At 30.8% G+C, this 22,962-nt stretch overlaps 1 long non-coding RNA gene across 1 annotated transcript; it reads left to right on the top strand.

The window, feature by feature from the left end:
- Positions 1 to 31: 31 nt before the first annotated feature.
- On the top strand, positions 32 to 535 carry LOC124892281. The gene is made up of 2 exons (XR_007050164.1): positions 32 to 230; positions 315 to 535. It is a non-coding gene; the product is annotated as an uncharacterized LOC124892281 (long non-coding RNA).
- The last annotated feature ends 22,427 nt before the right edge of the window (positions 536 to 22,962 follow it).

The raw sequence follows: 22,962 nt of genomic DNA, 5'->3' as shown, positions 1-22,962 counted from the left end.
GAGTTAGCTGATTTGTAGCTATAGACTTCAGTTTACCTTCATTAGTCTTTAGCTTTTCTATCTCATTTCCCATACTGTCGGAACATAACATTATAATCCCCTATGGTACCACTAGCTTCCGGGGCCTGGGCGAGCAAATTTCACTCATCTCCCTCTTCAAATCTCCTTAACAACATCCCTGATTTCCTTTTCTAATTTGTTTCTTGAAAACAAATGATGTTTGTCTTCCAGTTGTGTATTAAACTGCTAACCCTCCTCCTTTTATCTCTAATTTACAATATATGTGTATACTCATTGTTCTTCTTTTTTTCCAGGTGTTGCCTCATGGAACGAAAGCAGATAAAATTTCCAACATGGACACCTTTGCTTACGCCAATTCAGTGACACCAAACATGCAAAAAAAAAAAACCAACATGTGTGTGCTAGGAGAGAGTAGTGTTAGTATTGTTGGTAGAGCTTCGTTTGTCTTTGTCTCCGAAAAACTTTTCACTTGTTCATTATTTTGTTAATTGATAATGTGACGGAGTGTTTGCAATTTACGTTTTCATGTTCTTGCTTGACATTATTATTGACTAATTTCTTTGATTTCCTGACTTGCTTATAAGGAGTTTGTTGTTTATTAGTACATTGTTGCAACGTCGCCTTGACTAATTTCTGAAACTCGAGCTTCTTATAATGTGAGGGAGAGTTTGCAATTTACGTTTTCGTGTTCTTGCTTGACATTGTTGACTAATTTCTTTGATTTCTCGACTTTCTTATAATGAGTTTGTTGTTTATTAGTACATCGTTGCTGCTTCGCCCTGACTAGTTTCTGAACTCGAGCTTCTTAGATTGATAAGTTTGTGAAGCCTCTTCAACAACAACAACAACAACAGTCTCAGTGTATTCCCCACAAAGTGAGGTCTGGGGAGGATAAGATGTACGCAGTCCATACCACTACCTCCGCAGATGTAGAGAGACTGTTTCCGATAGAACCCAGCTCAAGATAGAGAATAGTACACCAAGACCGTAATGAAACATGAAACCGGATGGATGGCATAAACGAAATACGAAAAAAGAAATAATAAAAATAAAATACAAAATAAATATCAGAGAAATACGAAAATAAGCGAAATACTCACAATTGCAATAAGACATAAGAAAGAGGACACCCACCTAGTAGTAACTACACTCCAGACCAAAGACACCCACCACACTCAAACCCTCATGACTAAAGGCTCCTACTCAAGGACACAGATTATTTTCTTATTGATGGGCTTTCTAATTTCAAATGTATATCTCCGTGATCTCTTTTGAGCTCCAAAGATATGTATATACACATACAAGGATACCGCAATAATAGGTGATGATTCAGACTGCTGAATCTGATCACAAATTTTCTTTGATCTATATTCCTTATTTTCTTGGCTTAATTTCTCAACAAAGCTTCTTTTAGCTTAAGAATTGAAGCTCGTAGTAGTATTACACTCATCAGATGTTGTTGCCATGGGCATTAGCCATTAAACACGAGAATACTTGTTTGCTCTTAGACTGATATACACAGAAGCTTCTTCAGCAATGCCTATTTCTTGAGAACCAGTTCCTTCATTAAATAAATTTGAGACCTAAACATCAATTTCTGATCCACTAGCTGATTCAGGCTGAAATCTTTCATGACAATCTAGAGGCATGTTCTTGCTTAATATTTACTGATTCCCTCAGTTTCCCATTTTGCTTACAATGAGTATGCTTATTAGTGTAATGTTGCTGCTGCGCGTTAACTAGTTTCTGAAACTCGAGCTTCTTATATTGATAAGCCCATGAGCCTTTTCAGCAGTGCCAAAACTCCCAAACCAGATTTTTTTCTTGCTGTGAGACCCAACTATTTGTTTTATTCTCCTTGTTTTTTTCCCTGTTGGCTTAATTTTTCAAACTCAGACATTTGGAGAACTAAGCTTTTAGTTCATTTTTAAAAAGTACTTATATTTTTTTCCTTTTAATCTAGTAACTCTCTAATATCAACTATTTAATTGCATGTTTAAAATCACAAAATCAAATGATAATGTGGTACAGTCCACATATCTTTTCGCTTAAAACCACAAGTCCAAAAAATTTTATTTACTTTCTTAAATTCTCTAGCAAGTCAAAATCGAACAAACAATTGAAATGGAGGAAGTATTAGTTTTAGGTTTTTAAAAGGTGTGAATGAAAAATAAATATATGTTTTTTTTATAAGAAACCAAGTGAAAGGATGCAATTTGAATACAAGTTCATATAAGTTCCATCATCTTATTTTTATATTAAATTTTCTACTATACACTTTCACTATAAAATTTTCTTTTTTTTTGGTTAAGGCTATAAAATTTTCCTCACACAGTCGAATCATTTTAAAGTTTATTTTTAGTAACTTCTCAAATATTGTCATTTTATAAATATTTAGACTTTAAATAAGGAAATTAGTAATATAAGGCAACTTAGACACTACATTTATTTTATTTGAATTTACTTAGGACTATAACTCTATTTTTCAAATCCACGCCCTCTACTGTCTCTTATTTATTTTCAGAACTTCCAATTCAATTTTTCTATCATGTGAGCGCCATTAAAGCAAATCACAATCACAATTGTTTGCTCATTATGCTCCATTTCACAGAAAGAAGGCAAGTTCACCCTTTTAAATGGCCAAACCTATCGATAGTCATTCAAACTTGTCCCTAAAATTCACTTAGATCCTTAAACTAAGGTTTGTACCTATCAAACCCCTAAACTCCCAATTTTGTTCCTATTGAACATTTTTTGCCTAATCAGCAAAATGTATATTGAGAGTGTGCTACACTCGCATGACGTAGCAAAAAATGCCCAATAAAAAAAAAACACGTGGCAAAAAATAATTTCTATTTAATTATATATTTAATCATAATTTCTTAATTAAAAAAGAAAAAGAAAAAAAGCACCCCACCCCCACGCAATCGTCTTCTTCACAACCCCCACCCTGCCCCGGCGTCTTCACACCCACCCAACCCAATTATCATCACCCCCCTCCCCATCGTATTCACACACAAAGCCCCCATCCCACCCCACCCACCCCGTTGTTCGCACACACACATACAGTCATGATCTTCCATATATATACGTTGGTATTAAATCCATAAATACGAACTACAATGGTGAAAAAAAGTCAATAAAAATTAATTTTTGTTAAATCATCAACTCCATCAACAACTTCATTAATAAATGAAAAAAAAATTCTTAATTAATTAACTGATTTTGTAAAAAAGAAAGAATTTTTTTTCACATTTTTTATGTTGTTGATAATGGTGAAAAATGGTTTTGTGCTTAATGGAGTTTCTCCGTTCTTTGATGTCGTCTTCAGTGGTGAAAATTGATTAAGAATTTTGTTGTTGTTAATGGAGTTGCTATCGCTAATGGTGTTCTCCATTATCTTCACGTTTCTTGTTTCTTTAGCAGAAGAGACGGGCAAGTGGGGAGAGGGTGAGGGGGGAGGGGAAGGAGGCTGGGGGTCTTTTTTTTTATAAAAAAAAATAAAAAAATTTATTATTAAAAAATATATATTAATAAAATAATTTAAATATAAATTTTTTAATTAAAAAAAGTAAAATATTTTTTTTTTCTACTATTCACGCGCTTGAGGCTCCTTGCCAACTCAGTATTTTGTGTCTGATAGGTATCAACTTTAGCACTTGAGGAATTTGATAGCTACAAGCCTTAGTTTAGAGGCGTAAGTGAATTTTAGGGACAAGTTTGAGTAGCTACCGATGTGTTTGGCCCTTTAAAATTATTAAATACTAGGAAACTTAGCCGCGCTTCGCGCGACCATAAAATATGTTATTAAATATAATTTTAATTTATTATAATATATTAAAAATAATCAGGTAACTGTAAATTGTGAAACTTAATAATGAAATGTTTTGATTGTATACAATGATATCAAATACATGTAGTATCATATCAATATATATAAAAAATATTTTTTTTCATCCTATAACCCTCTTTCAGTTATCCTTGTAATCGTTGTAGGTACATAAAAAAAAAAAAAAAAAACTATCATATTATTTCCCAATATAATATATATATATATATATATATCAACTCCCACCACCCATCCACAACTCCCCCCCCCCCCCTCCACACCCCCCCCCCCCCTTCCCCCTCCACTTCCATCTCCACACCCTCACCCCCTACTCTCAATTTTTCTTAAAAAAAAATATTCTATCTTCGAAGCCAGAAAAGCAAAGAGTGTCACTTGGAAAAGTACATCCCCTCACTTCCAATCCTCCCCCCTCAAATCAAATCTATATGAGTAAAAATAATTATGTAATTACAAAAAAAAAAATGTTTCATATTTTTTTTTTTATTAAATTGTTTACAACCTAAGAATTTCAGATTGTCAAAAACAATATAAATTTTTATTCTATTGTTCCCGTTTCTCATTTAAAATTTATGAATAGTAATAATATGTGTATTATTACTTCATTATATATATAAATTAGAATAAATAAGCTTTGTTATGCCAAAATAATAAAATATAGATTAAAAGAAGACTCAAATAATCTAATCTGTTATAAGTGGTTATAATTTAAAATTCTAAGTTAAATACTTTTACATCTATCAAACTATAATTTTATCTCATATTCTATTTAAATTTTTTTTCTCAGATTAATTTTTTTTTAAACTAATCCTAAGAATCAAAGGATTTCCATAATGATATTCTTGGATATTATTCTAAATATGAATTTTAGATGAAAATGAAAAATCTTAAATTTATTATATGAAAAATAATTTTAATATGTAACTATGCAGTTAATATTTAATTATATTATAAGTTATAACATTTAAAATTTATGGTGATTTAATATTTTATTTGTTTAATTAGAACATTATCAACATAAGAAACTATCATTATAAAAATTTGAATTGTTGCTTGTGTTTTAGTTATCATGATTTTTTTTACTCTATATATTAAAAAAATTAAATAAATATGTAATGTTAAACATTCTAATCTCAGATTCAAATAGAAAGAAATATCTATCACAGCTTAAATTTTATCTAGTTTTTAAAATTGATTCGCATGTTTAGATGAAAAAAATCATTGAAGATATACTACCTTTTTAAAAAAAAATAATTAGCGAATAATTATATAAATTGACTTAAATTGTGTATATATGTTAAACAATTCACTGAATATTTAAAAACAATAAATTTAAAGCTAACAAATTAAATGGTTGATGTGGAATTTCAAACTTGAACCCATAATATTTAACTTTTGAAATCATTGTAAAATCTCGTAAGATCATATTAGATAATTAATTCATCACAAAAATTGAAAACACATAAATTAATGTGAGCATCTATTTTTTAAATTTAAATTATATAAAAGTAATAACAAAAGTTAGCATTTAAAAAAAATCAACTTAACTTCTCAACTAAAGGTGGTTTTATTTTGGGGATCTTTAAAAAATAGCTACATTTTTCTGGAAAACTCACCTTTCATAGCCATATTTTACATAATTGTCATTTATAGCCGTTATATTCAATTTACGTCCGCTATATTAGATTTTATCAATAGTATGTATTCATATAAATTATAAATACAGTACCATTTAGCTGTTGTATTCGATTCACAACCGTTGTATTCACTTTTACTCAGTGGTCTGTATTCATAAAAAATATAAATACACTACATATTTAGTCTCGTAAAAAATACTACCATTTTTTTCTTTTTCATTTTTTTTATATTTTTCCTTTTTTGTGTTTTTCTCGTTTTTTCTTCTTCTTCTTCTTTTTTCTAATTTTTTCTATTTTTTTAAAAATATTTTTCTCTCTCTTCTATCTCTAACTTCTATTTCTCTTTTTTTTTCTTTTTTTATACTTATTTTTTTATCATTTTTTTTTGGAATCTATTTTATATTTTTTGTATTTTTGAAAAATATGACTACTCGAGCACAAGTCATAGATGATAACGTCAATACCATAATTATCTATCTGTTTGTAGTCACACCGTCATTTATATTTTTGTATTTATTGATACAACTGTATTTGTATTTGTATTTTAAAGTTCGTGTTTGTATTTGTATTTTGTAGTTCGCGTATATATTTGTATTCTATAATTCGCACTTGTATTTGTATTTGTTATTTCGGACCATCTTTTATATTTTATATAATTCACACTTGTATTTTACAGAACTGTTTTGTATTTGTATTTTATAATTGACTTTATATTATATTGAATTATATTTGTATTATGATTTTATTGTGTTTGTATATTTAGATTATATTTGTATTTATATTCTATTTTCGTCGATGTCTTTTTATTTGTACAGAATTATTTTATATTTGTATTTGTAACTTAATTGCATATTGTATTTAGCTGTAACTAGGTACAATTTATCATTTGTATTTGTATACAAACAAGTAAATGCATTAATTATATTTTTTTAATTTTAAAATATATAAATATATAATGTATCATTTGATACAAATATACCATTTTGTATTTATGTGTCAAAATTATCATTCATATTATATATAAATAAATATCACTTAATACAAATACAATTACAAACAAATGTCTCTGCGACTTCCTATATATCGTCATGTGGAGTACATTTTATTTCCTCATCGACAGTTGCTAGCCTTGGATAGTTGGACCCTTTTGTATAATGGATTTATATCAGTAAAATCATGCCTGCAAAAAAGAAAAAAAAATTACAAACAAATGAAACAAATAATTTTATAAATATTAATACAATATGTATTTGTATAAAAATATAAATTGTATTTATTTGTATCAATAAATACAACTCGTATCAATAAAAACAAACAAGTATTTGTAGAAAGAAAATCAATCTTTCCTTTTCAATAATTAAAAAATACAAATGATAGTTTGCACTTGTATTTGTATGTTATAGTTTGCATTTGTATTTGTATTTTATAGTTCGCACTTGTATTTATATGTTATAGTTCACATTTGTATTTGTATTTGTATTTTATAATTCACACTTGTTTGTGTTTGTTAGTTCGCACAAATGAAAAGAAGGAGAAAAATGAAAAGAAAAAAAAAAGAAGTAGAAAAAATACAAAATAAGAAGAAGAGTAATAGAAAATAGAGAAAAAAAATTTAAAAAAAGGAGAAAAATGAAAAGGAAAAAAAAGAAAAAAATGAAAAGGAAAAAAGTGAAAAAAAGAGAGAAATACATTCCATATTTACGTAATTAAATACGGCAATTAAAGGCATGTAGGCTATAAAATGTAATTAACTAAAACTTAACATATGGCTAGGCTACAGAAGGTAATTACGGGAAAGTGAAGCTATAAGTGGTAATTACGGCCCACTATAAGCTAATTTCGGTAGTTTTCTCTTTTATTTTTCATTTACGTATATAAATTTATTTTTATCAGAAATCAAACGAACAGAAAAATATTACTTACTTGTATAGTGAAAATAAATTAATCTGTAATAACACCATCGATCATCTGTATATAAAAAAATAAAAATTTTAAATTTCTAAAAAATAAAGAATATGAAGAATGTAATAAATAAATTCATGAATAAAATTAATGATCAATAGCAAAGAAGAAGGAAGTTAATATTATATATCATTGTAGAAATATATATAGAGATGTTAAGAAGTTAGAAATCAATGCCAACTCAAAGTTTATTTGAATTCAAATTCCATAAGAAGATTAGTACACTAATTAGGATATTAATTTGGATAAATATAAATATAAAAAAAAAAAGGAACAAAAACTTCTAGTTTCTAATAAAGAGAAAAATATGCTATAAAAAAGTAACCAATCAAACAACTTATTTTTAATTTAAATTTTAAAATAATTTTTATTAGTGAGATAATGGGGGTAAGGGATAAATAACAATAACAATGGTCACCAGAAAAAAAAAAAAAAAAAAAACAATAACAATAATGATATTGTTACTACTACCACAATTAATACTTCTACCATACGTAATGTCACTGTTATTCTTTCTTTTTTTAAAACTTTTTTTTAATTATTATTATTTTTTTACTATCTTTACTAACACCATGTATGTACTACTATTACTTTTACTATTATTTGTTTATAGATTACTATGAAATAGTAGAATTCTAATTTTAAATTTTAATAATATTTCAGTTTGGTTAAGCTGATTTTTAATTTTCTAATTATTTAGAAGTTGCCTTTTTTTTAAATCATAATCATATAATTAAAATTAGAGTAGGCTAAAAATATTAACTGCTATTGCTAATTCTATTAAGTATTAAATCACATGTATTCAAATATTTGATGCAACATTTAAATTTTAAAAAGGGATAAGTTTGAAATATTAAATGTCTATTAGGACTCTTCAAGTATGAATTCTCTACTTTTAAGATAATGATTTTTTTTTAAATAAGGACAATGCATTTCAAATTCAAATATTTAATCTTTCAATTCAAAAATTTTATTACAATATTTTTATTACATAGTATTTTTTAGTTTTGTCTTAAAAATTGCCACGTGGCTATTTTAGTATTATGCTACTTGACATCTTGTCTTATTTTAGTTTTGCTTTTATATATATATATATATAGAGAGAGAGAGAGATTATTATTATTATTATTATTATTATTATTATTATTATTATTATTATTATTATTATTATTATTATAACTTATTATTGCTACTACTACTACTACTAATTTTAATGCTATTATTTATTATTAATATTATTATTATATTTTTATCTTTTATTTAATATTTACATAAATTGTATTTAGATAGTTTTATAATATTTATTTAAATTTTTAAAGAGATAAACATGAAAGAGTAAAAGTTCATTCAAAACTCTTTAACCATGAATTTCTATTTTTAAGCTAATGAAATCTTTTTTTTAAAATAAAGAATAATATATTTTTAAATTCAAATATTTTTAATTTTTTTAATACATTATTATTACAACATTATTAAGTTATTTCCTAAAAATTTCCACATGGCATTTTAATATCTGGCTTCTTTTCTTGTTTTAGTTTTGCCTTTATATATAGAGAGAGATTTTTTTTGGTTAATATTATTACTAATACTACTACTACTCCTATTACTATTTCTATTATATGTATTGTCACTACTACTATTTACTTATTTAATTATTATTATTACTATTATTATTATTGTTGTTACGCACTACTACTACTAATTTTACTGCTATTATTTATTATTAATATTATTATATTTTTAACTTTTATTTAATATTTATATAAATTATATTTAGATAGTTTTATAATACTTATTTAAATTTTTAAAGAGATAAACATGAAAGAGTAAAAATTCATTCAAAACTCTTTAACCATGAATTTCTATTTTTAAGCTAATAATTTTTTTTTTCAAATAAAGACTAATATATTTTTAAATTCAAATATTTTAATTTTTTTAATACATTATTATTACAACATTATTAAATTATGTCCTAAAAATTGCTACGTGACTTTTTAATATCTTGCCACGTGGCTTCTTGTCTTATTTTAGTTTTGCTTTTATATATATATAGATTGTAAATATGTAGTTTTTTTAAGTAAGGACAAAAAGAGAAAAATAGCTTAAAAAAGAAAGTAGTCCGCAAAGTGATACGAATAGTAAACCTTGAAAAAAATGATTGAGTAGAATTCTCTATAAACGCTTTAATTTTGGACATGAAGTTTCAATCGATCCTAGTCAAAAAAGAACTCGCTCAACTAAAGAAATGCCCTTTTCTGATTTTTTTGGATTAATTTTTTTATTATTATTATTGACATTCCACTCATCAATGACTAGCAAAATCATTTTTTAAAGGAAAGTACCTATAAAAAGTAGAAAATAATCATTCAAATGAAGTAAATTAAATTAAAAGCTGAATTTATTGAACATATAACAGTAACTAAAGGCATATTATAAAAGCCCCAACAGAATATTTATATAATAATTTTTAAAGTTCAATGATAAAAACTCCTAATATTCTACAACTACATGAAAGATTCCTTTCAATTTCTCATTAGTTGAAACGAATATCTTTCAACTTCTACATTAAGTTTCAGAGAAGAGTAATAGTAACAACATGTTGATGGAAAAGAAAGTTTGTGATTAGGATAATAAAGGGATGTAACTAAAAGAATTAAGATAACTATAAACTTGCATGAATATTTATTTATCATGGGGTTACTAAATCATACCTCATAATAATTCCTACAATTCATTAAAAAACTTTAAATATTATATTTGAAAAAAAATCAATATCCTAAAAGTGTATAGAGAGAACTTGAAATGCACAACAACAATCAAATTTATATTCCAAAATAATATGAAAATCAACTTTCTTCTTGCATTATAATATGTGTCGCATAGAGAAAGCTCTATTAAAAAGAAAAGGAAGACTAAATTTGAAAAAATAATATCAATAAATTGAAATAACAGAAAGAGAAGAAAAAAATAGAAAATATTCATCTAAATATGATTAACGAGTCAAATTCATGAATCGTGAATGAATTACAAAAATAAGAGTAAATCAAACATTTAAGCTAATGAAGGAAACTAGGATGATATTAAACGACTCATGTTGAATAATGGGAGGCAACTCTTTAATTTCTCTAAAAAATTTATAACTCCCAAAAATATTAATGTGAATTTACTAATACTATCAATGATTCATAAACCAATGATATACACTGTACCTTAGTTAATTGGGTAGTGAAAAAGACTCATCATGAAATTATTAATGTACGTAGTAGAAGTTGGGAATTTTGTTTAAGTAAATGTGCATAACTTTTATTTTTTAAAATGATAATTAAAATTGCACCATTTTAAAGAGTAAACGTGCATAACTTTTGTTTCTAAAACTGATAATTAAAATTGCACCATTTTAAAGGCCAAAATTTATTTTGTATAGAATTTTAAAGCCATTTCAAATAAAAAATATTTAAATAATCACAAAAAAGATAAATAGTATTGGAGACCTCTAAGGCATGCCACATATGATGAGTTAATATTCTCCTTTATATATATATATATATATATATATATATATATATATATATATATTGAAAAGATAGCTTTTTTTCTTAATTATCTTTATGTCATATTATTTGTAGATCCCTGCTCTTTTTTTTCAATTTTTACTAAAAAAATTCACTCTTACTACAATAGAAATACGGATAATTATCAATTACAAAATTAAATCTACAAAAATAACAGATACCTCGTCATTATAGAAAAATTAAATTACATAACAATCTCTCTTCTACTAAAAGACAATAAGAACATATGAATGCTAAAAATAAAAATGTATTACATATTAGGATTCTACTCTCTCTCTCTATATATAGAGAGAGAGATATATTTAATGCTTTGAAAAAAAAAAACTTGAGTGCTAAAAAATAAAAAAAGCAAAGAGTTATTAGAAGATAATATTTGTTTAAAGGGAGGTGAAGGAAATGGAGAAGGAAGCAAAGGAAAAAGAAATGGTTATTTATCTTTACAAGCAAATGAAAGTTGTTAGATAGAGTTCTATATATCACTACGCTAAGCCTGGAGCATAGATAAAAGTGTTTTAGTAGATAACGAAACACAAACATTTCAGAGAGTATTTACATCTCAGTAGACCTCAATAAAAACACTACTATATTGCCCAAAATACAAATAGAAAAAACTAAGATTGAAACTAATGCCTACTAAAGGCAAAAACATCTTAACCGATATAAGTAGGACGAAGAATGAGCAAAAACAACAAGTGGAATAGCATCAACTACTCGCGAACCACTGCTTCGGTACAATTAAGTTGAACAGTATTTCACTATAGTATGTACCTACTTGTAGGGGGGAAATGAAGTAATAAAATTAAAGTACAAGCATTTGGTAAATTGTTACATATTTGCAGAGTTGATTCAAGTCAATTGTCTGAATTAAGCATGTACTTGAGGTCTATTTATATTAGAGGTTAATGAACAAAAGATAATACAAATTTCAGCACTAATGACCTTTGATTTATGAGGGAAAATCATAGAATTAAAAACGGCTAAAACTGAAGTCATAATACTTGTAACTTTTCATAGACATTATTTTTGGTAACAACAATTTATCAATTATTTATGATTTTACTTAACCACCACTTGCTTTTGCTTATTGAATGACATATCACTATATTTATTATAATTCATTGAAATTGATTAATAGTATTTTATGATTTATAAATGAGAATTTTTTTTTAAAAAAGTTCAAAAAACCACAAAAAAAATAAATAGCTTTTCTTAATTCTCAGGCATACCACATAGAATAAGCTAATAGTCTCATTTAGTCTCATTTATATATATATATATATATAGCCTTTTCTAGTATACAGTATTATTTAGCACCATAACCAATTATTTATATTGAATAACTACTTTTATGATTTATCCTTTTCTAGCATACACTATTATTTAGCACCATAGATAGTTATTATTTTGTATTTCAGTTTCGGATGTTATACTTAGATGCTCTTATATTTATGCTACCAGTCTTGAGGAGTTTATATTTCTTCAATTTTTCATTATTATTATTACGTATATGTGACTTGACTTCGTTCCAGGAGTCTCGTTTGCCTTTTTTCCTTTATTATCTCGTACTTCTTTATGTTTTGGGTGATTGACTTCATTTATCAAGACTGTGTCGTGATAGGTGACATCATAACCTCAATTTTTGAATCGTGACAATACTATTGCAACTAGGACCCATTCCCTCTGTTCAACTTTATAGCCTTTTAGAACGTCACACTACAAATTTCTTTTCAAAGTGTGAATTTCTAATTTGTTATTGTCCACACTACAAATTTCTTTTCAAAATGTGAATTTCTGTTTTGTTATTGTCAGATGTCACTGAACTTTAATTGTGTAACAAATCAGAAATCAATGGCAACATATTTACATGGTCAAATTGTAGACACCTAATTTTGTCCCTCTCAAAAACCAATTCATTCATTTTTACTATATGTCATCATACACCCGCATCCATGTGATTATACCCCACAAAAATATAAAAATAATAAAATTTCAATAAATCCCTAACAAATTAAATCCCTAACATTTCCTTATCCTAACAAACTTTATCCTAACAACCTACCAACTCACACCCTACCTCACTATCCTTACCCTTACCCTACCCCACTAACTCCCCTCACATTTTTTATTCCTTTGAACGAATAGACAAAAAGGCACGGGAAGGGAGAAATAAAAAAAGGGATGGATCCCCCCCCCCCCCCCCAAAAAAAAAACATTCTTGAAAAGGAATTTCATTTTTGGTTTTCAATTAAAAAAGGGGGCCCACAGAATAATATTGACTCCACATCATATTTCTTTTCTTCTCCAGAAAAAAAAATCATCACAGATACACCACACTAACACCACTCCTTCTATCGTCACTCTCATGAACACACAGATACAGACGCACAAGACTCACTGATTCCACACAATTTAAACTCAGATGATAACCACACCTCATGATATATGGATTCACATACTACAACACACACAAACTGAGCACGCACACACAGAAGAGAGGTCGAGGGAGATTGATTGAGAGAGGTAGAGAGAAAATAGAGGTCGATTGAGAGAGGTAGAGAGAAAATAGAGATCGATTGAGAGAGTAGGAGATATCGAGAGAGAAAAGAAAGGGACGAGGGGTTGATTGGTTCTGACGAGACAAAAATGGAAAAACCAGCGCCATTCCGGCGAAGCTTTCACCGGAAACGTCAAAATCGGCCAAAAATCTGTTTAAATTCACCGAAAAAGGTTACCCACCTTTAAAATTTAATCAAAATCGGTGACCAACACTTGAGAAATACCTTCGCACCACTGTTATCCGGCCTTACCTGAGCTCGTCGGAGCTCCGTTCTGATCAGTTTATCAAAAAAATGATTAAAATTCGGTGAGTGAGCATTCAAAGTTCCCATACTTCATAGGTACTATTTCGGGTTTGCTTGCTTTTGGGGGTTTGCTCGAGTTGGCAGATTTGAGTTGAGTTCGTTGGATTGAGTCGTGAATTTGGTTCCGGTCCGTTGGCAACATCAATAATTTGGCGTTGAAATAAATTAGAGGTCCATTTTTCATCTCTTTCTTCATAATTTTATGATCTTTATGTGAATGATGGTGTGAATTATTGTTTGTTTTGATTCGGTGTTTGATTTTTGTAATTACGGATTGCATGATAAAATGGTATCTCGTTTGAGATTTAAAATTAATTGTTTAGGGCGAAATTAAAATTGATAAAAAGCAAGCGTTAATTTATTTTGATTCACTGATATCATTGATGTGATAATGCCATGATAGATCAAGCTCGGGTAGGCAAACATAGGTTGGGTAGGCAAACTTAGGGATGGTGATTTGTTGAATGTGTGAATGTCTGTGAAATGGTTCTTTCTATTTTTACGCATAAAATTGAGAAAATGTATTCATTTTACCAAGGAATGCCCCAAGATCTTATGTACTTATTCATCGGAGAATTCTCCGACTTATCATGTACGCAAAGGAGGTTCATGATGAAGGCCCGAGGCATCGGGTGGAGCTTAGTCTAGGACTAGTATAGAATAGGATTTATATTTTTCGCAGTTTTTCTATTTTAGATTGTATAATTGAATTAGACATTATAAATTTTGGATTTGTTTTGTTTTGTTTGCTTGATTGATTGTTTTGATGTATTTTTTTGTGGTTTATACATTCGTCTTGTCAAATTAGCCGATATGCTCCACCAAGCGACCGTGGTCGAACCACCGGATCGAGGGGTGCCTAACACCGTCCCCTCGATCAACAGAATTCCTTAATCAGAATCTCTGTTCGCAAACTAGTTTAAAGATTCAAAACCATTTTAAAAATATAATCCAAGGGTGACTCGGCACACCCGATTTATGCAAAGTGGCGACTCTGAGTTTTGAATATAAAAAGTCCTTTTTGAAACAACTTTTTTTATCTTTTTGTCACTTTAATAATAAAAACTCTTTCAAACTTAAAATCAATTCATTTTGGTTAAAAAATGGGGTGTGACAGCTCTGGCGACTCCGCTGGAGATTTTTCAGAATTCGAGCTTATTTTTTGAAGTTGTATCGGCTTAGTTTGGCATTATGAGTGTATAGAAATTGTTTGTGTTATCATTTGTGTTTATTTTATCATTGTTGAGTGTCTACGAGCTCTTTGTTTATAGTTTTTCCTCTTATGTATTACCACTTTATATCTGGCATCATTTGCATAACCTGAGTCAATTCTTTCTGCAATAAGTCCTAGAGTGCACGTCATGGACACGAACTCTAGTTGAGTCATCCATATTTTAGGAGGGGGAGCCGTCGGATGTATGGAGTGGGTAGAAAGCTTTCGCAGCCACTATCGACCATACACTCCCCCGAATAGCCTTGTTAGTGGACCCCAACGTAGGTCAGCCTTTAGGTCATGCTTATTTGCATCATACCGAGACCTAGCGGGACTCACTTGGTCCTTTATAAGAGTTTCAACTTACGAGCATCCTTACGTGCTAAGTTTTGTATTTTGAGGGTGACGTGGTCATTTGAAGGACTGATTTGGGAAAGCATGTGTTAGAAGTAAAGTGCGTGGGCATGAAAATTTTGAAAAAAAGGAAAAGAGAAAAAGGAATCAAAAAAGAGAGTTTCGTAGTTTATTTTTAGAGTTCTTTATGACTTTTTTCTTCACAACTCAAAAATTCAAAAAGATTCTTTTTACCCTTTGCACTCATTTCTAAAAAAATATTAAAAACATCAAAAAGATTTTCCTTTTATTTCCTTTAGCAAGCATTCACAATTTGAAAACCTCAAAAAAGATTTTTTTTTTTTGATAGGAGCTTTTTATAAAAGAAAAATGTAAAAAAAGTTGGTAGAAATTTTCTACATTTCATATAATGAAAATACCAAAAAGATTTTCTTTCATAGTTGTTGGTGTCAGTTTTATGTGAAGTGTCAAATTGAAAACTCAAAAGATTTTATTGATGTTGGTCATTGTCTGTCTTTGGTCGAGTCTCTCAAGTCATGTTTAGTTTGTTATTTAACCCTTAATTGTCCAATCTGGACGAACTATGCACCCCTGATTCTCCTCTCTCGGAAGTGAGATACGTAGGCAGCCTATTACAGGTTCGGGGATCTGATTTAAAAAATTCAAAAAGATTTTCTTCACTCTTCATTTAGAGTAGGTGTCATATAATCTCAAAGAAAATTACAAAAAGATTTTTCTTTAATAGTTTCAGTTTCATTTTCATACGAAATTCAAAAATTGAAAATCCAAAAAGATTTTTCTTTGGTAATCATAGATTTCCTTTTGTATAGGGATGTTAAAATTGAAAAATGCAAAAAAAAAAAAAAGATTTTTCGTCAGTTCTTCTGATAATTTATTATTTTCTTTTCTTCTTAAAGTTTCAAGAAAAAGAAAAAGAAAGAGCTTTATTGGCCCTTTTGTGGTCAAACTTCACGAACTACGCACACCTAATTTTTCTCTTTTGAGAGTGAGATACGTAGGCGCCCTTCTTGGGTTCGGTGATCTTTTTCAAAGAAAAGGAAAAGAGAAAGAAAAGGCTTTGAGAAAGTGTTGAACTCTAACACGTTTGTTATTTCTATTCAGTTAATTTAAGGTGGTTGGTTTGTGACATTTTGGCTGGTCCTCCACATCACACCAAATTTCAGGAAGAGTTAGTTGTGTCCAACAAGGATATAGAGAGTGACATCATGGATCAAATAAAGAGTTCGCGGAATGAAAATTTAGGAGATAATAAAGAGATTCGAAAATTAAGACAACAAATGATAGAAATGCATCGAGCTTGGGCTAATGGGTTGCCGCCTCCTCTATTTTCCACTGATAATCTGGAATATCTTTCTAGCTTGCCTCCGGTGTCACATGCACAATTTCCTATTTTTATTGACACGCCACAACATGCATCAGGATCTACCCCGGGGAAACACTATCCAAACACTTCCAATATTTATCTCCTCATTCCCCAATACAAAGATACCACATCCTCGGCTCCACCCATTGTTCATGTTTTTGCAACACCACCTCCACCAAAGCTCTTACATTTGAGGTTTATCCACCGGTTGTGCCTCCCCACTCTGCGAGAGAGCCTGTATTGAATATATCTGTTAATCAGCATCATGCTATTGAGCTCGCATTATTTAAGTTGATTGATCCTTATGGCTACACTCACCCACCTGAATTTCCTCTTAACACTGAGAAGCCTGTTATGACAGAAGAACAAGAGGAAATGACCAAAAAATTGAGAAGTTTAAAGCTAGCTATGAAGAACTTACAAGGACTTGGGGGTTACAAAAGTGTCTCATATAAGGACTTATGCATGTTTCCCGGGGTCAACCTTCCCCTCGGCTTTACGGTGCAAAAGTTTGAGAAGTATGATGGACATGGGGATCCGATGGCACATTTGAGACGCTATTGTAACTAATTAAGAGGTACTGGAGGCAAAGAAGAACTGCTCATGGCTTACTTTGGTGAGAGTCTTTCGGGTCTAGCCTCAGAGTGGTTTGTTGATCAGGATATTGATAAGTGGAATAGTTGGGATGATTTAGCTAATGAATTTGTGCAATAATTTCAATATAATATGGAATTGATCCCTGACGAAAAATCCCTAACCAGTATGAAGAAGAAGAATACTGAGAGTTTCAGGGAGTATGCAATCAGATGGTGTGAACAAGCTACTAGAGTGAAACCACCCATGAAAGAAAGCAAGATAGTGGAGGTGTTTATTCAGGTGCAGGATGAAACATATTATCAACACTTGTTATCTAAATTAGGCAAGCCATTTATTGAGGTCTTCAAAATGGGGGAAATGATAGAGGATGGAATTAAGACCGGTCGTATTGTGAGTTTTGCAACATTGAAAGCGACTACTCAAGAAATTCAAAAAGGATCAGGAAGTGTTGGGGAGAAGAAGAATGAGAAAGATACATATGCTATTATAGTTGGACAGTGGGAACGGTCAAAATGACCACGTCGTCGTCGCTCTCAGGCTCAAGCCCAAGTTCTTGCTCAAGCCCCACAGAATCACTCCCAAAATCCATTATACTCCATCCCCCCACCTCCATATCCAGTATACAACGCACAACCACATGTAAACCCCTATCTTACCCACAGTGGAACACACCAACTCCTCAAAGTCATCATCTAACTCCACAAACGTATCTAAACCCTTCTAGGCTTGATTTTTAATCCAAGCCAAACAATGAAATAAGGTAGAAGTCAAGAGATAGCTTCACACAAATTGGAGAGTTGTATGCTAGTTTATTTCAGATATTGGTATAGTGGGGCATGATCACTCTTCTCCTTGGGTACACTCTTAATCTGCATTTAAGAAATTTTGATCCTAATATACGATGTGCGTATAATTCTGATGCTCAGGGTCATAGTATTGAAGATTGTCCAGATTTGAAAAGAGAAATTGAAAAAATGATTCAAGATGGATCAATTATGATACAGAACATTGATAGTGAGGAAAGCTCTAGTCATGCTGATATACAAACCAGTGGCTAAGATATCAAGCTCAACAATTAGGAAGTCACTTCTCTCCCTACTAGGAAGAGGTCTGGTAGTTTATTTTTTTTTTCTATTTTTCAAATTATTTCAGGGCTGTAGTTCGGGATCTATCTTGTTTTGTCCCTCTGTTGTTTATGTTCGAACCCTTCTATCTTTTATTTCAACTAAATGAAGTGTCCCTTTCCCTTTATATTTTAAATATGTGTTGTTTGTTTTCTTTATACAGTATATTTCATGTTGATTCTAGTGTTATGACATGCGTGCAGATTTTTTAGCTGGATCTTAAAATCCAATTTTGACCATGAAATATTGAATCAGAGGGCTAAAGTTAGAAAAAGCATCTAAGAAAATAGGTAGAGTGCCGACACATTTGGTGACAAGTTGAAGCCTTTTTTGAAATTAAGACAATTATTTTGAGAATCACAAGAATAACTTGGTCATCAATCGAAAGACATGTCCCATTAGGTCAAATGTGGACGCGTGATCCCTATGTCAAGAGAAACAAGAAGATAATCAGATCCACAAAAGCATGGATTATTAGATGTGAGGGATGTACAAAAAAGGTGGAGTTGTATGTTTTACAACTGTAGAAGAAGTAGTGACGCACAGGCTCTGTTAAAGATAGTTTTGTAAAAAATGTCACAAATGATCTTTTTCTTTAGCTTTCATATTGCATGATGTGTACTTGCATTTTAAGGATTGATATGTCGAAGGCATTTCATTCTGCTATCCAAACATTGTGTTATCTTTTGTTTACCCCATTTGAGCCTTAGTATTATTTTCTTTCATACCCCTCTTTTGAAATCAGGATAAAGTCAGCAAAGCTCAAAAGAAAAGTGTTGAGCAAAAGAATAATATCAGAAAAATTTCAAAAAAAAAGAGAAAAAAATGTGTCCAAAAAGAAAGAAAAGAGAAGAGTACCAAGAAAAATAAAAAATGGAGTCAGAAAAGGTCCCAAAGAGAAAAAGAGTCAATAAACGAAAAAAATTAGAATCAAGCAAAAGAACAAGCTGCTGGAACTACGTGAGACCTGATTCTCCTCTCTCGGGGGTAAGATACGTAGGTTGCCCTACTCGGGGCTCGGTCCAACCAAATAAACAATTTAGAATTGCCCGGTCAAAAGAAACTGAGGCATGAGTTAATCCTTATTGTTTGAGTCGATTCCAAAAGTTGTAAGTCCTACCCTACTTCAAGTGTCGTTTGGGCCTCATGTTATCCTTTCTTTCTAACCTTATCTAAAAACCAAGTTACAACCAAAGAAAGACCTTCAGATTAATCCTTGAGAATGTTAAGGATAAGCATGCAATGGATATGATGACACATTTTGGGAATTACTTGTCTTCCTCAGCATAAGGAATCTGAAGAGAAATAAAAATGAGAGAGCCTTATTGGTGAAAACCCCCACGGGAACCATGAGGCAATGGTAAGTTGAGAGAAATAAAAATGAGAGAGTCTTATTGGTGAAAACCCTCACGGGCACGATAAGGCGATGTTAAGCTGAGTGAAAATGAGAGAGGCTTGTTGGCAAAAACCCTTCAAGGTGCCACTAGCCGAATGAGGTCTCCAAATGCAATGGGCCCAAGAAAGTAACTCAGTTTCAGGGTCATTAACTTAAGAATAATTGGTAGAAAGTTTGGATGGAAAGATCAGGCAGCTTAATCCAAAATGCATGGCATAATCATTAGAGTTGACTATCATTTTTAGATAATTTTTTTGTTTCTTTGTTTCAAATGGGGACATTTATTGTCTTTTCTTTCTTCTCTTTATTTTTATTTTTATTTTTATTTTTTAAGTCAGTTATACAAATAAAAAATCATCATTGTCATTTTCTCATGTCTTTGAGTCAAGTCCACGTCAAAACAAGTGAGAAAAGATTTCAAAATCGGCTACCAGCTTCTTCAATTGCACAAAGCAAGACAAAAGCCTACACATAAAAGAGATATGATTGTGAGCCAAAATGAGGTATGAAGAAATTTTTATCAACAGACAAGTCTGGGAACTCATGAAAATACCAAGGTTCAAGAGGTATATCTGAGAAATATGACAAATCAAAGATATTCTGTTTATTTCAGAGTCACTTTTAATAATCTAAATTCAGGTCGATGATGCAGCAAGTCAATGACATATGCTAATGGTTGGAAGTAAGGTTAAATGTGACCAGCGCAAGAACAATTGCCTTAAAAGCCAACGCCAAAAACCACCCACCATGTTTTTAAACTCACAAGTTTTCTTTGATGAAACAGGAAACATATTACCTTCAAAGCAAGGACTTCAAAGCATAAATATCAAGGGTTGCAATGCCTCACTTTTACAAATGCATGAAGCAATGTTGCTGCATAGGTTTGATAATCAAATCATGGTAAAAATTATCCTCCTATATCCCTCGGAGACACACTTTCTTGTCCAGGGATTTCAGTTTTTATTTGCTAGGTGATACACTTCTTAAATTGAACCTTCCCTCCTAGAAGACGTACCTTTTAGTCAAGTCATTCCCCTTGATTCCTATAAAATGTACCTTTAGTCAAGTCATCTTCCTTGATTCCTATAAGACATACCTTTTAGTCGAGTCATTTCCCTTGATTCCTATAAGACGTACCTTTTAGTCAAGCCATTCCCATTGATTCCTATAAGACGTACCTTTTAGTCGAGTCATTCCCCTTGATTCCTATAAGACATACCTTTTAGTCTAGTCATTCCCCTTAATTCCTATAAGACGTACCTTTAGTCGAGTCATCTCCCTTGATTCCTATAAGACGTACCTTTAGTCGAGTTATCTCCCTTGATTCCTATAAAATGTACCTTTAGTCGAGTCATGCCCCTTGATTCCTATAAGACGTACCTTTTAGTCGAGTCATTCCCCTTGATTCCTATAAGTTACCTTTTAGTCGAGTCATTCTCCTTGATTCATATAAGACGTACCTTTTAGTTGAGTCATGCCATTTGATTCCTATAAGACGTACCTTTATTCGAGTTATCTCCCTTAATTCCTATAAGACGTACCTTTTAGTCGAGTCATTTCCCTTGATTCCAATAAGACGTACCTTTTAGTCAAGTCATTCTCATTGATTTCTATAAGACGTACTTTTTAGTCGAGTTATCTTCCTTGATTTAGATAAGACGTACCTTTTAGTCGAGTTATTCCCCTTGATTCCTATAAGACATACCTTTTAGTCTAGTCATTCCCCTTAATTCCTATAAGACGTACCTTTAGTCGAGTCATCTCCCTTGATTCCTATAAGACGTACCTTTAGTCGAGTTATCTCCCTTGATTCCTATAAGATGTACCTTTTAGTCGAGTTATTCCCCTTGATCCCTATAAGACGTACCTTTTAGTCGAGTCATTCCCCGTGATTCCTATAAGACGTATCTTTTAGTCGAGTCATTTCTCTTGATTCCTATAAGATGTACCCTTTGGTCGAGTCATTCCCCTTGATTCCTAGAAGATGTATTTTCTAGTCGAGTCATTCTCCTTAGTTCCTAGAAAATGTACTTCCTAGTCGAGTCATTCCCTTTGACTCCTAGAAAATGCACTTTCTAGTTGAATCATTCCAATTAACCCATAGAAGATGCATTTCTTGGTTCGGGTTTTGCAAGTAGTTATGATGTGACTATCACAAAATTTCTCTGATGTTAAACCGGGGCAAAAATTTAAATCCAGTTTTTGAAACTTTACTTTTCTGGAAGATGGAATCTCTCTTTATAATAACGTTTGTTTGGGATAACTTTTGTTCTAGTTTTGATTTTGATTTCAGGAGCCTTGAAGAACAGTGTGATGAAATTGCAAGTCAGGAGCCCACCTGAAGAACAAGGTGATGAAATTGAAAGTTAGGAGCCCGCCTGAAGAACAGGGTGATGAAATAGCAAGTCAGGAGCCCACCTGAAGAAAAAGACGAATAAATAAAAAGTCAAACAATGAGGTGAAGAAGTTGAAAGTCAAACAACAAGGTGAAGAAGTTGAAAGTCAAGCAACAAGACGAAGAAATTGAAAGTCAATAGATTGAAAAATAGCAAGTCAGGAGCCCGCCTGGAGAACAGGGTGATGGAATTGAAAGCCAAGCTACAAAGTTGAAGAAATTGCAAGTCAGGAGCCCGCCTGGAGAATAAGGTGATGAAACTCAAGTCAAGAGTCCAAAAAAAGCTGCATAGATAGGATTTTTGTAATTTCAGTTATCTTTTTAACTTGTAATTTTCATTTTTTATGTAATGACAAAGCCACGGACCGGAACCTCGACAGGGCCTCACTCGACTTTTCAACTTTGTATAGTCCCTCTCCTTCCAACTCTTTGAGATACCTATGACTTGATTCCCTCGTAACTTGGTTAGGTAGGATGTCCTAAGTCAAAGACCCGGTTGCCCTTCTTCCTTCTGTTTCTTTTCTTGAATAATGGTCGAATCAAAATTTGGTCTCGTTGTCTACTTTTTTATCTGAAAACACTTTGTATTTACACTCAAA

The sequence above is a fragment of the Capsicum annuum genome, unplaced genomic scaffold (genome assembly GCF_002878395.1).
Source record: "Capsicum annuum cultivar UCD-10X-F1 unplaced genomic scaffold, UCD10Xv1.1 ctg4541, whole genome shotgun sequence".
Taxonomy (NCBI): Eukaryota; Viridiplantae; Streptophyta; class Magnoliopsida; order Solanales; family Solanaceae; genus Capsicum; species Capsicum annuum.
The sequence above is the reverse complement of the archived record's forward strand: the minus strand, read 5'-3'. Positions and strand labels throughout refer to the sequence as shown.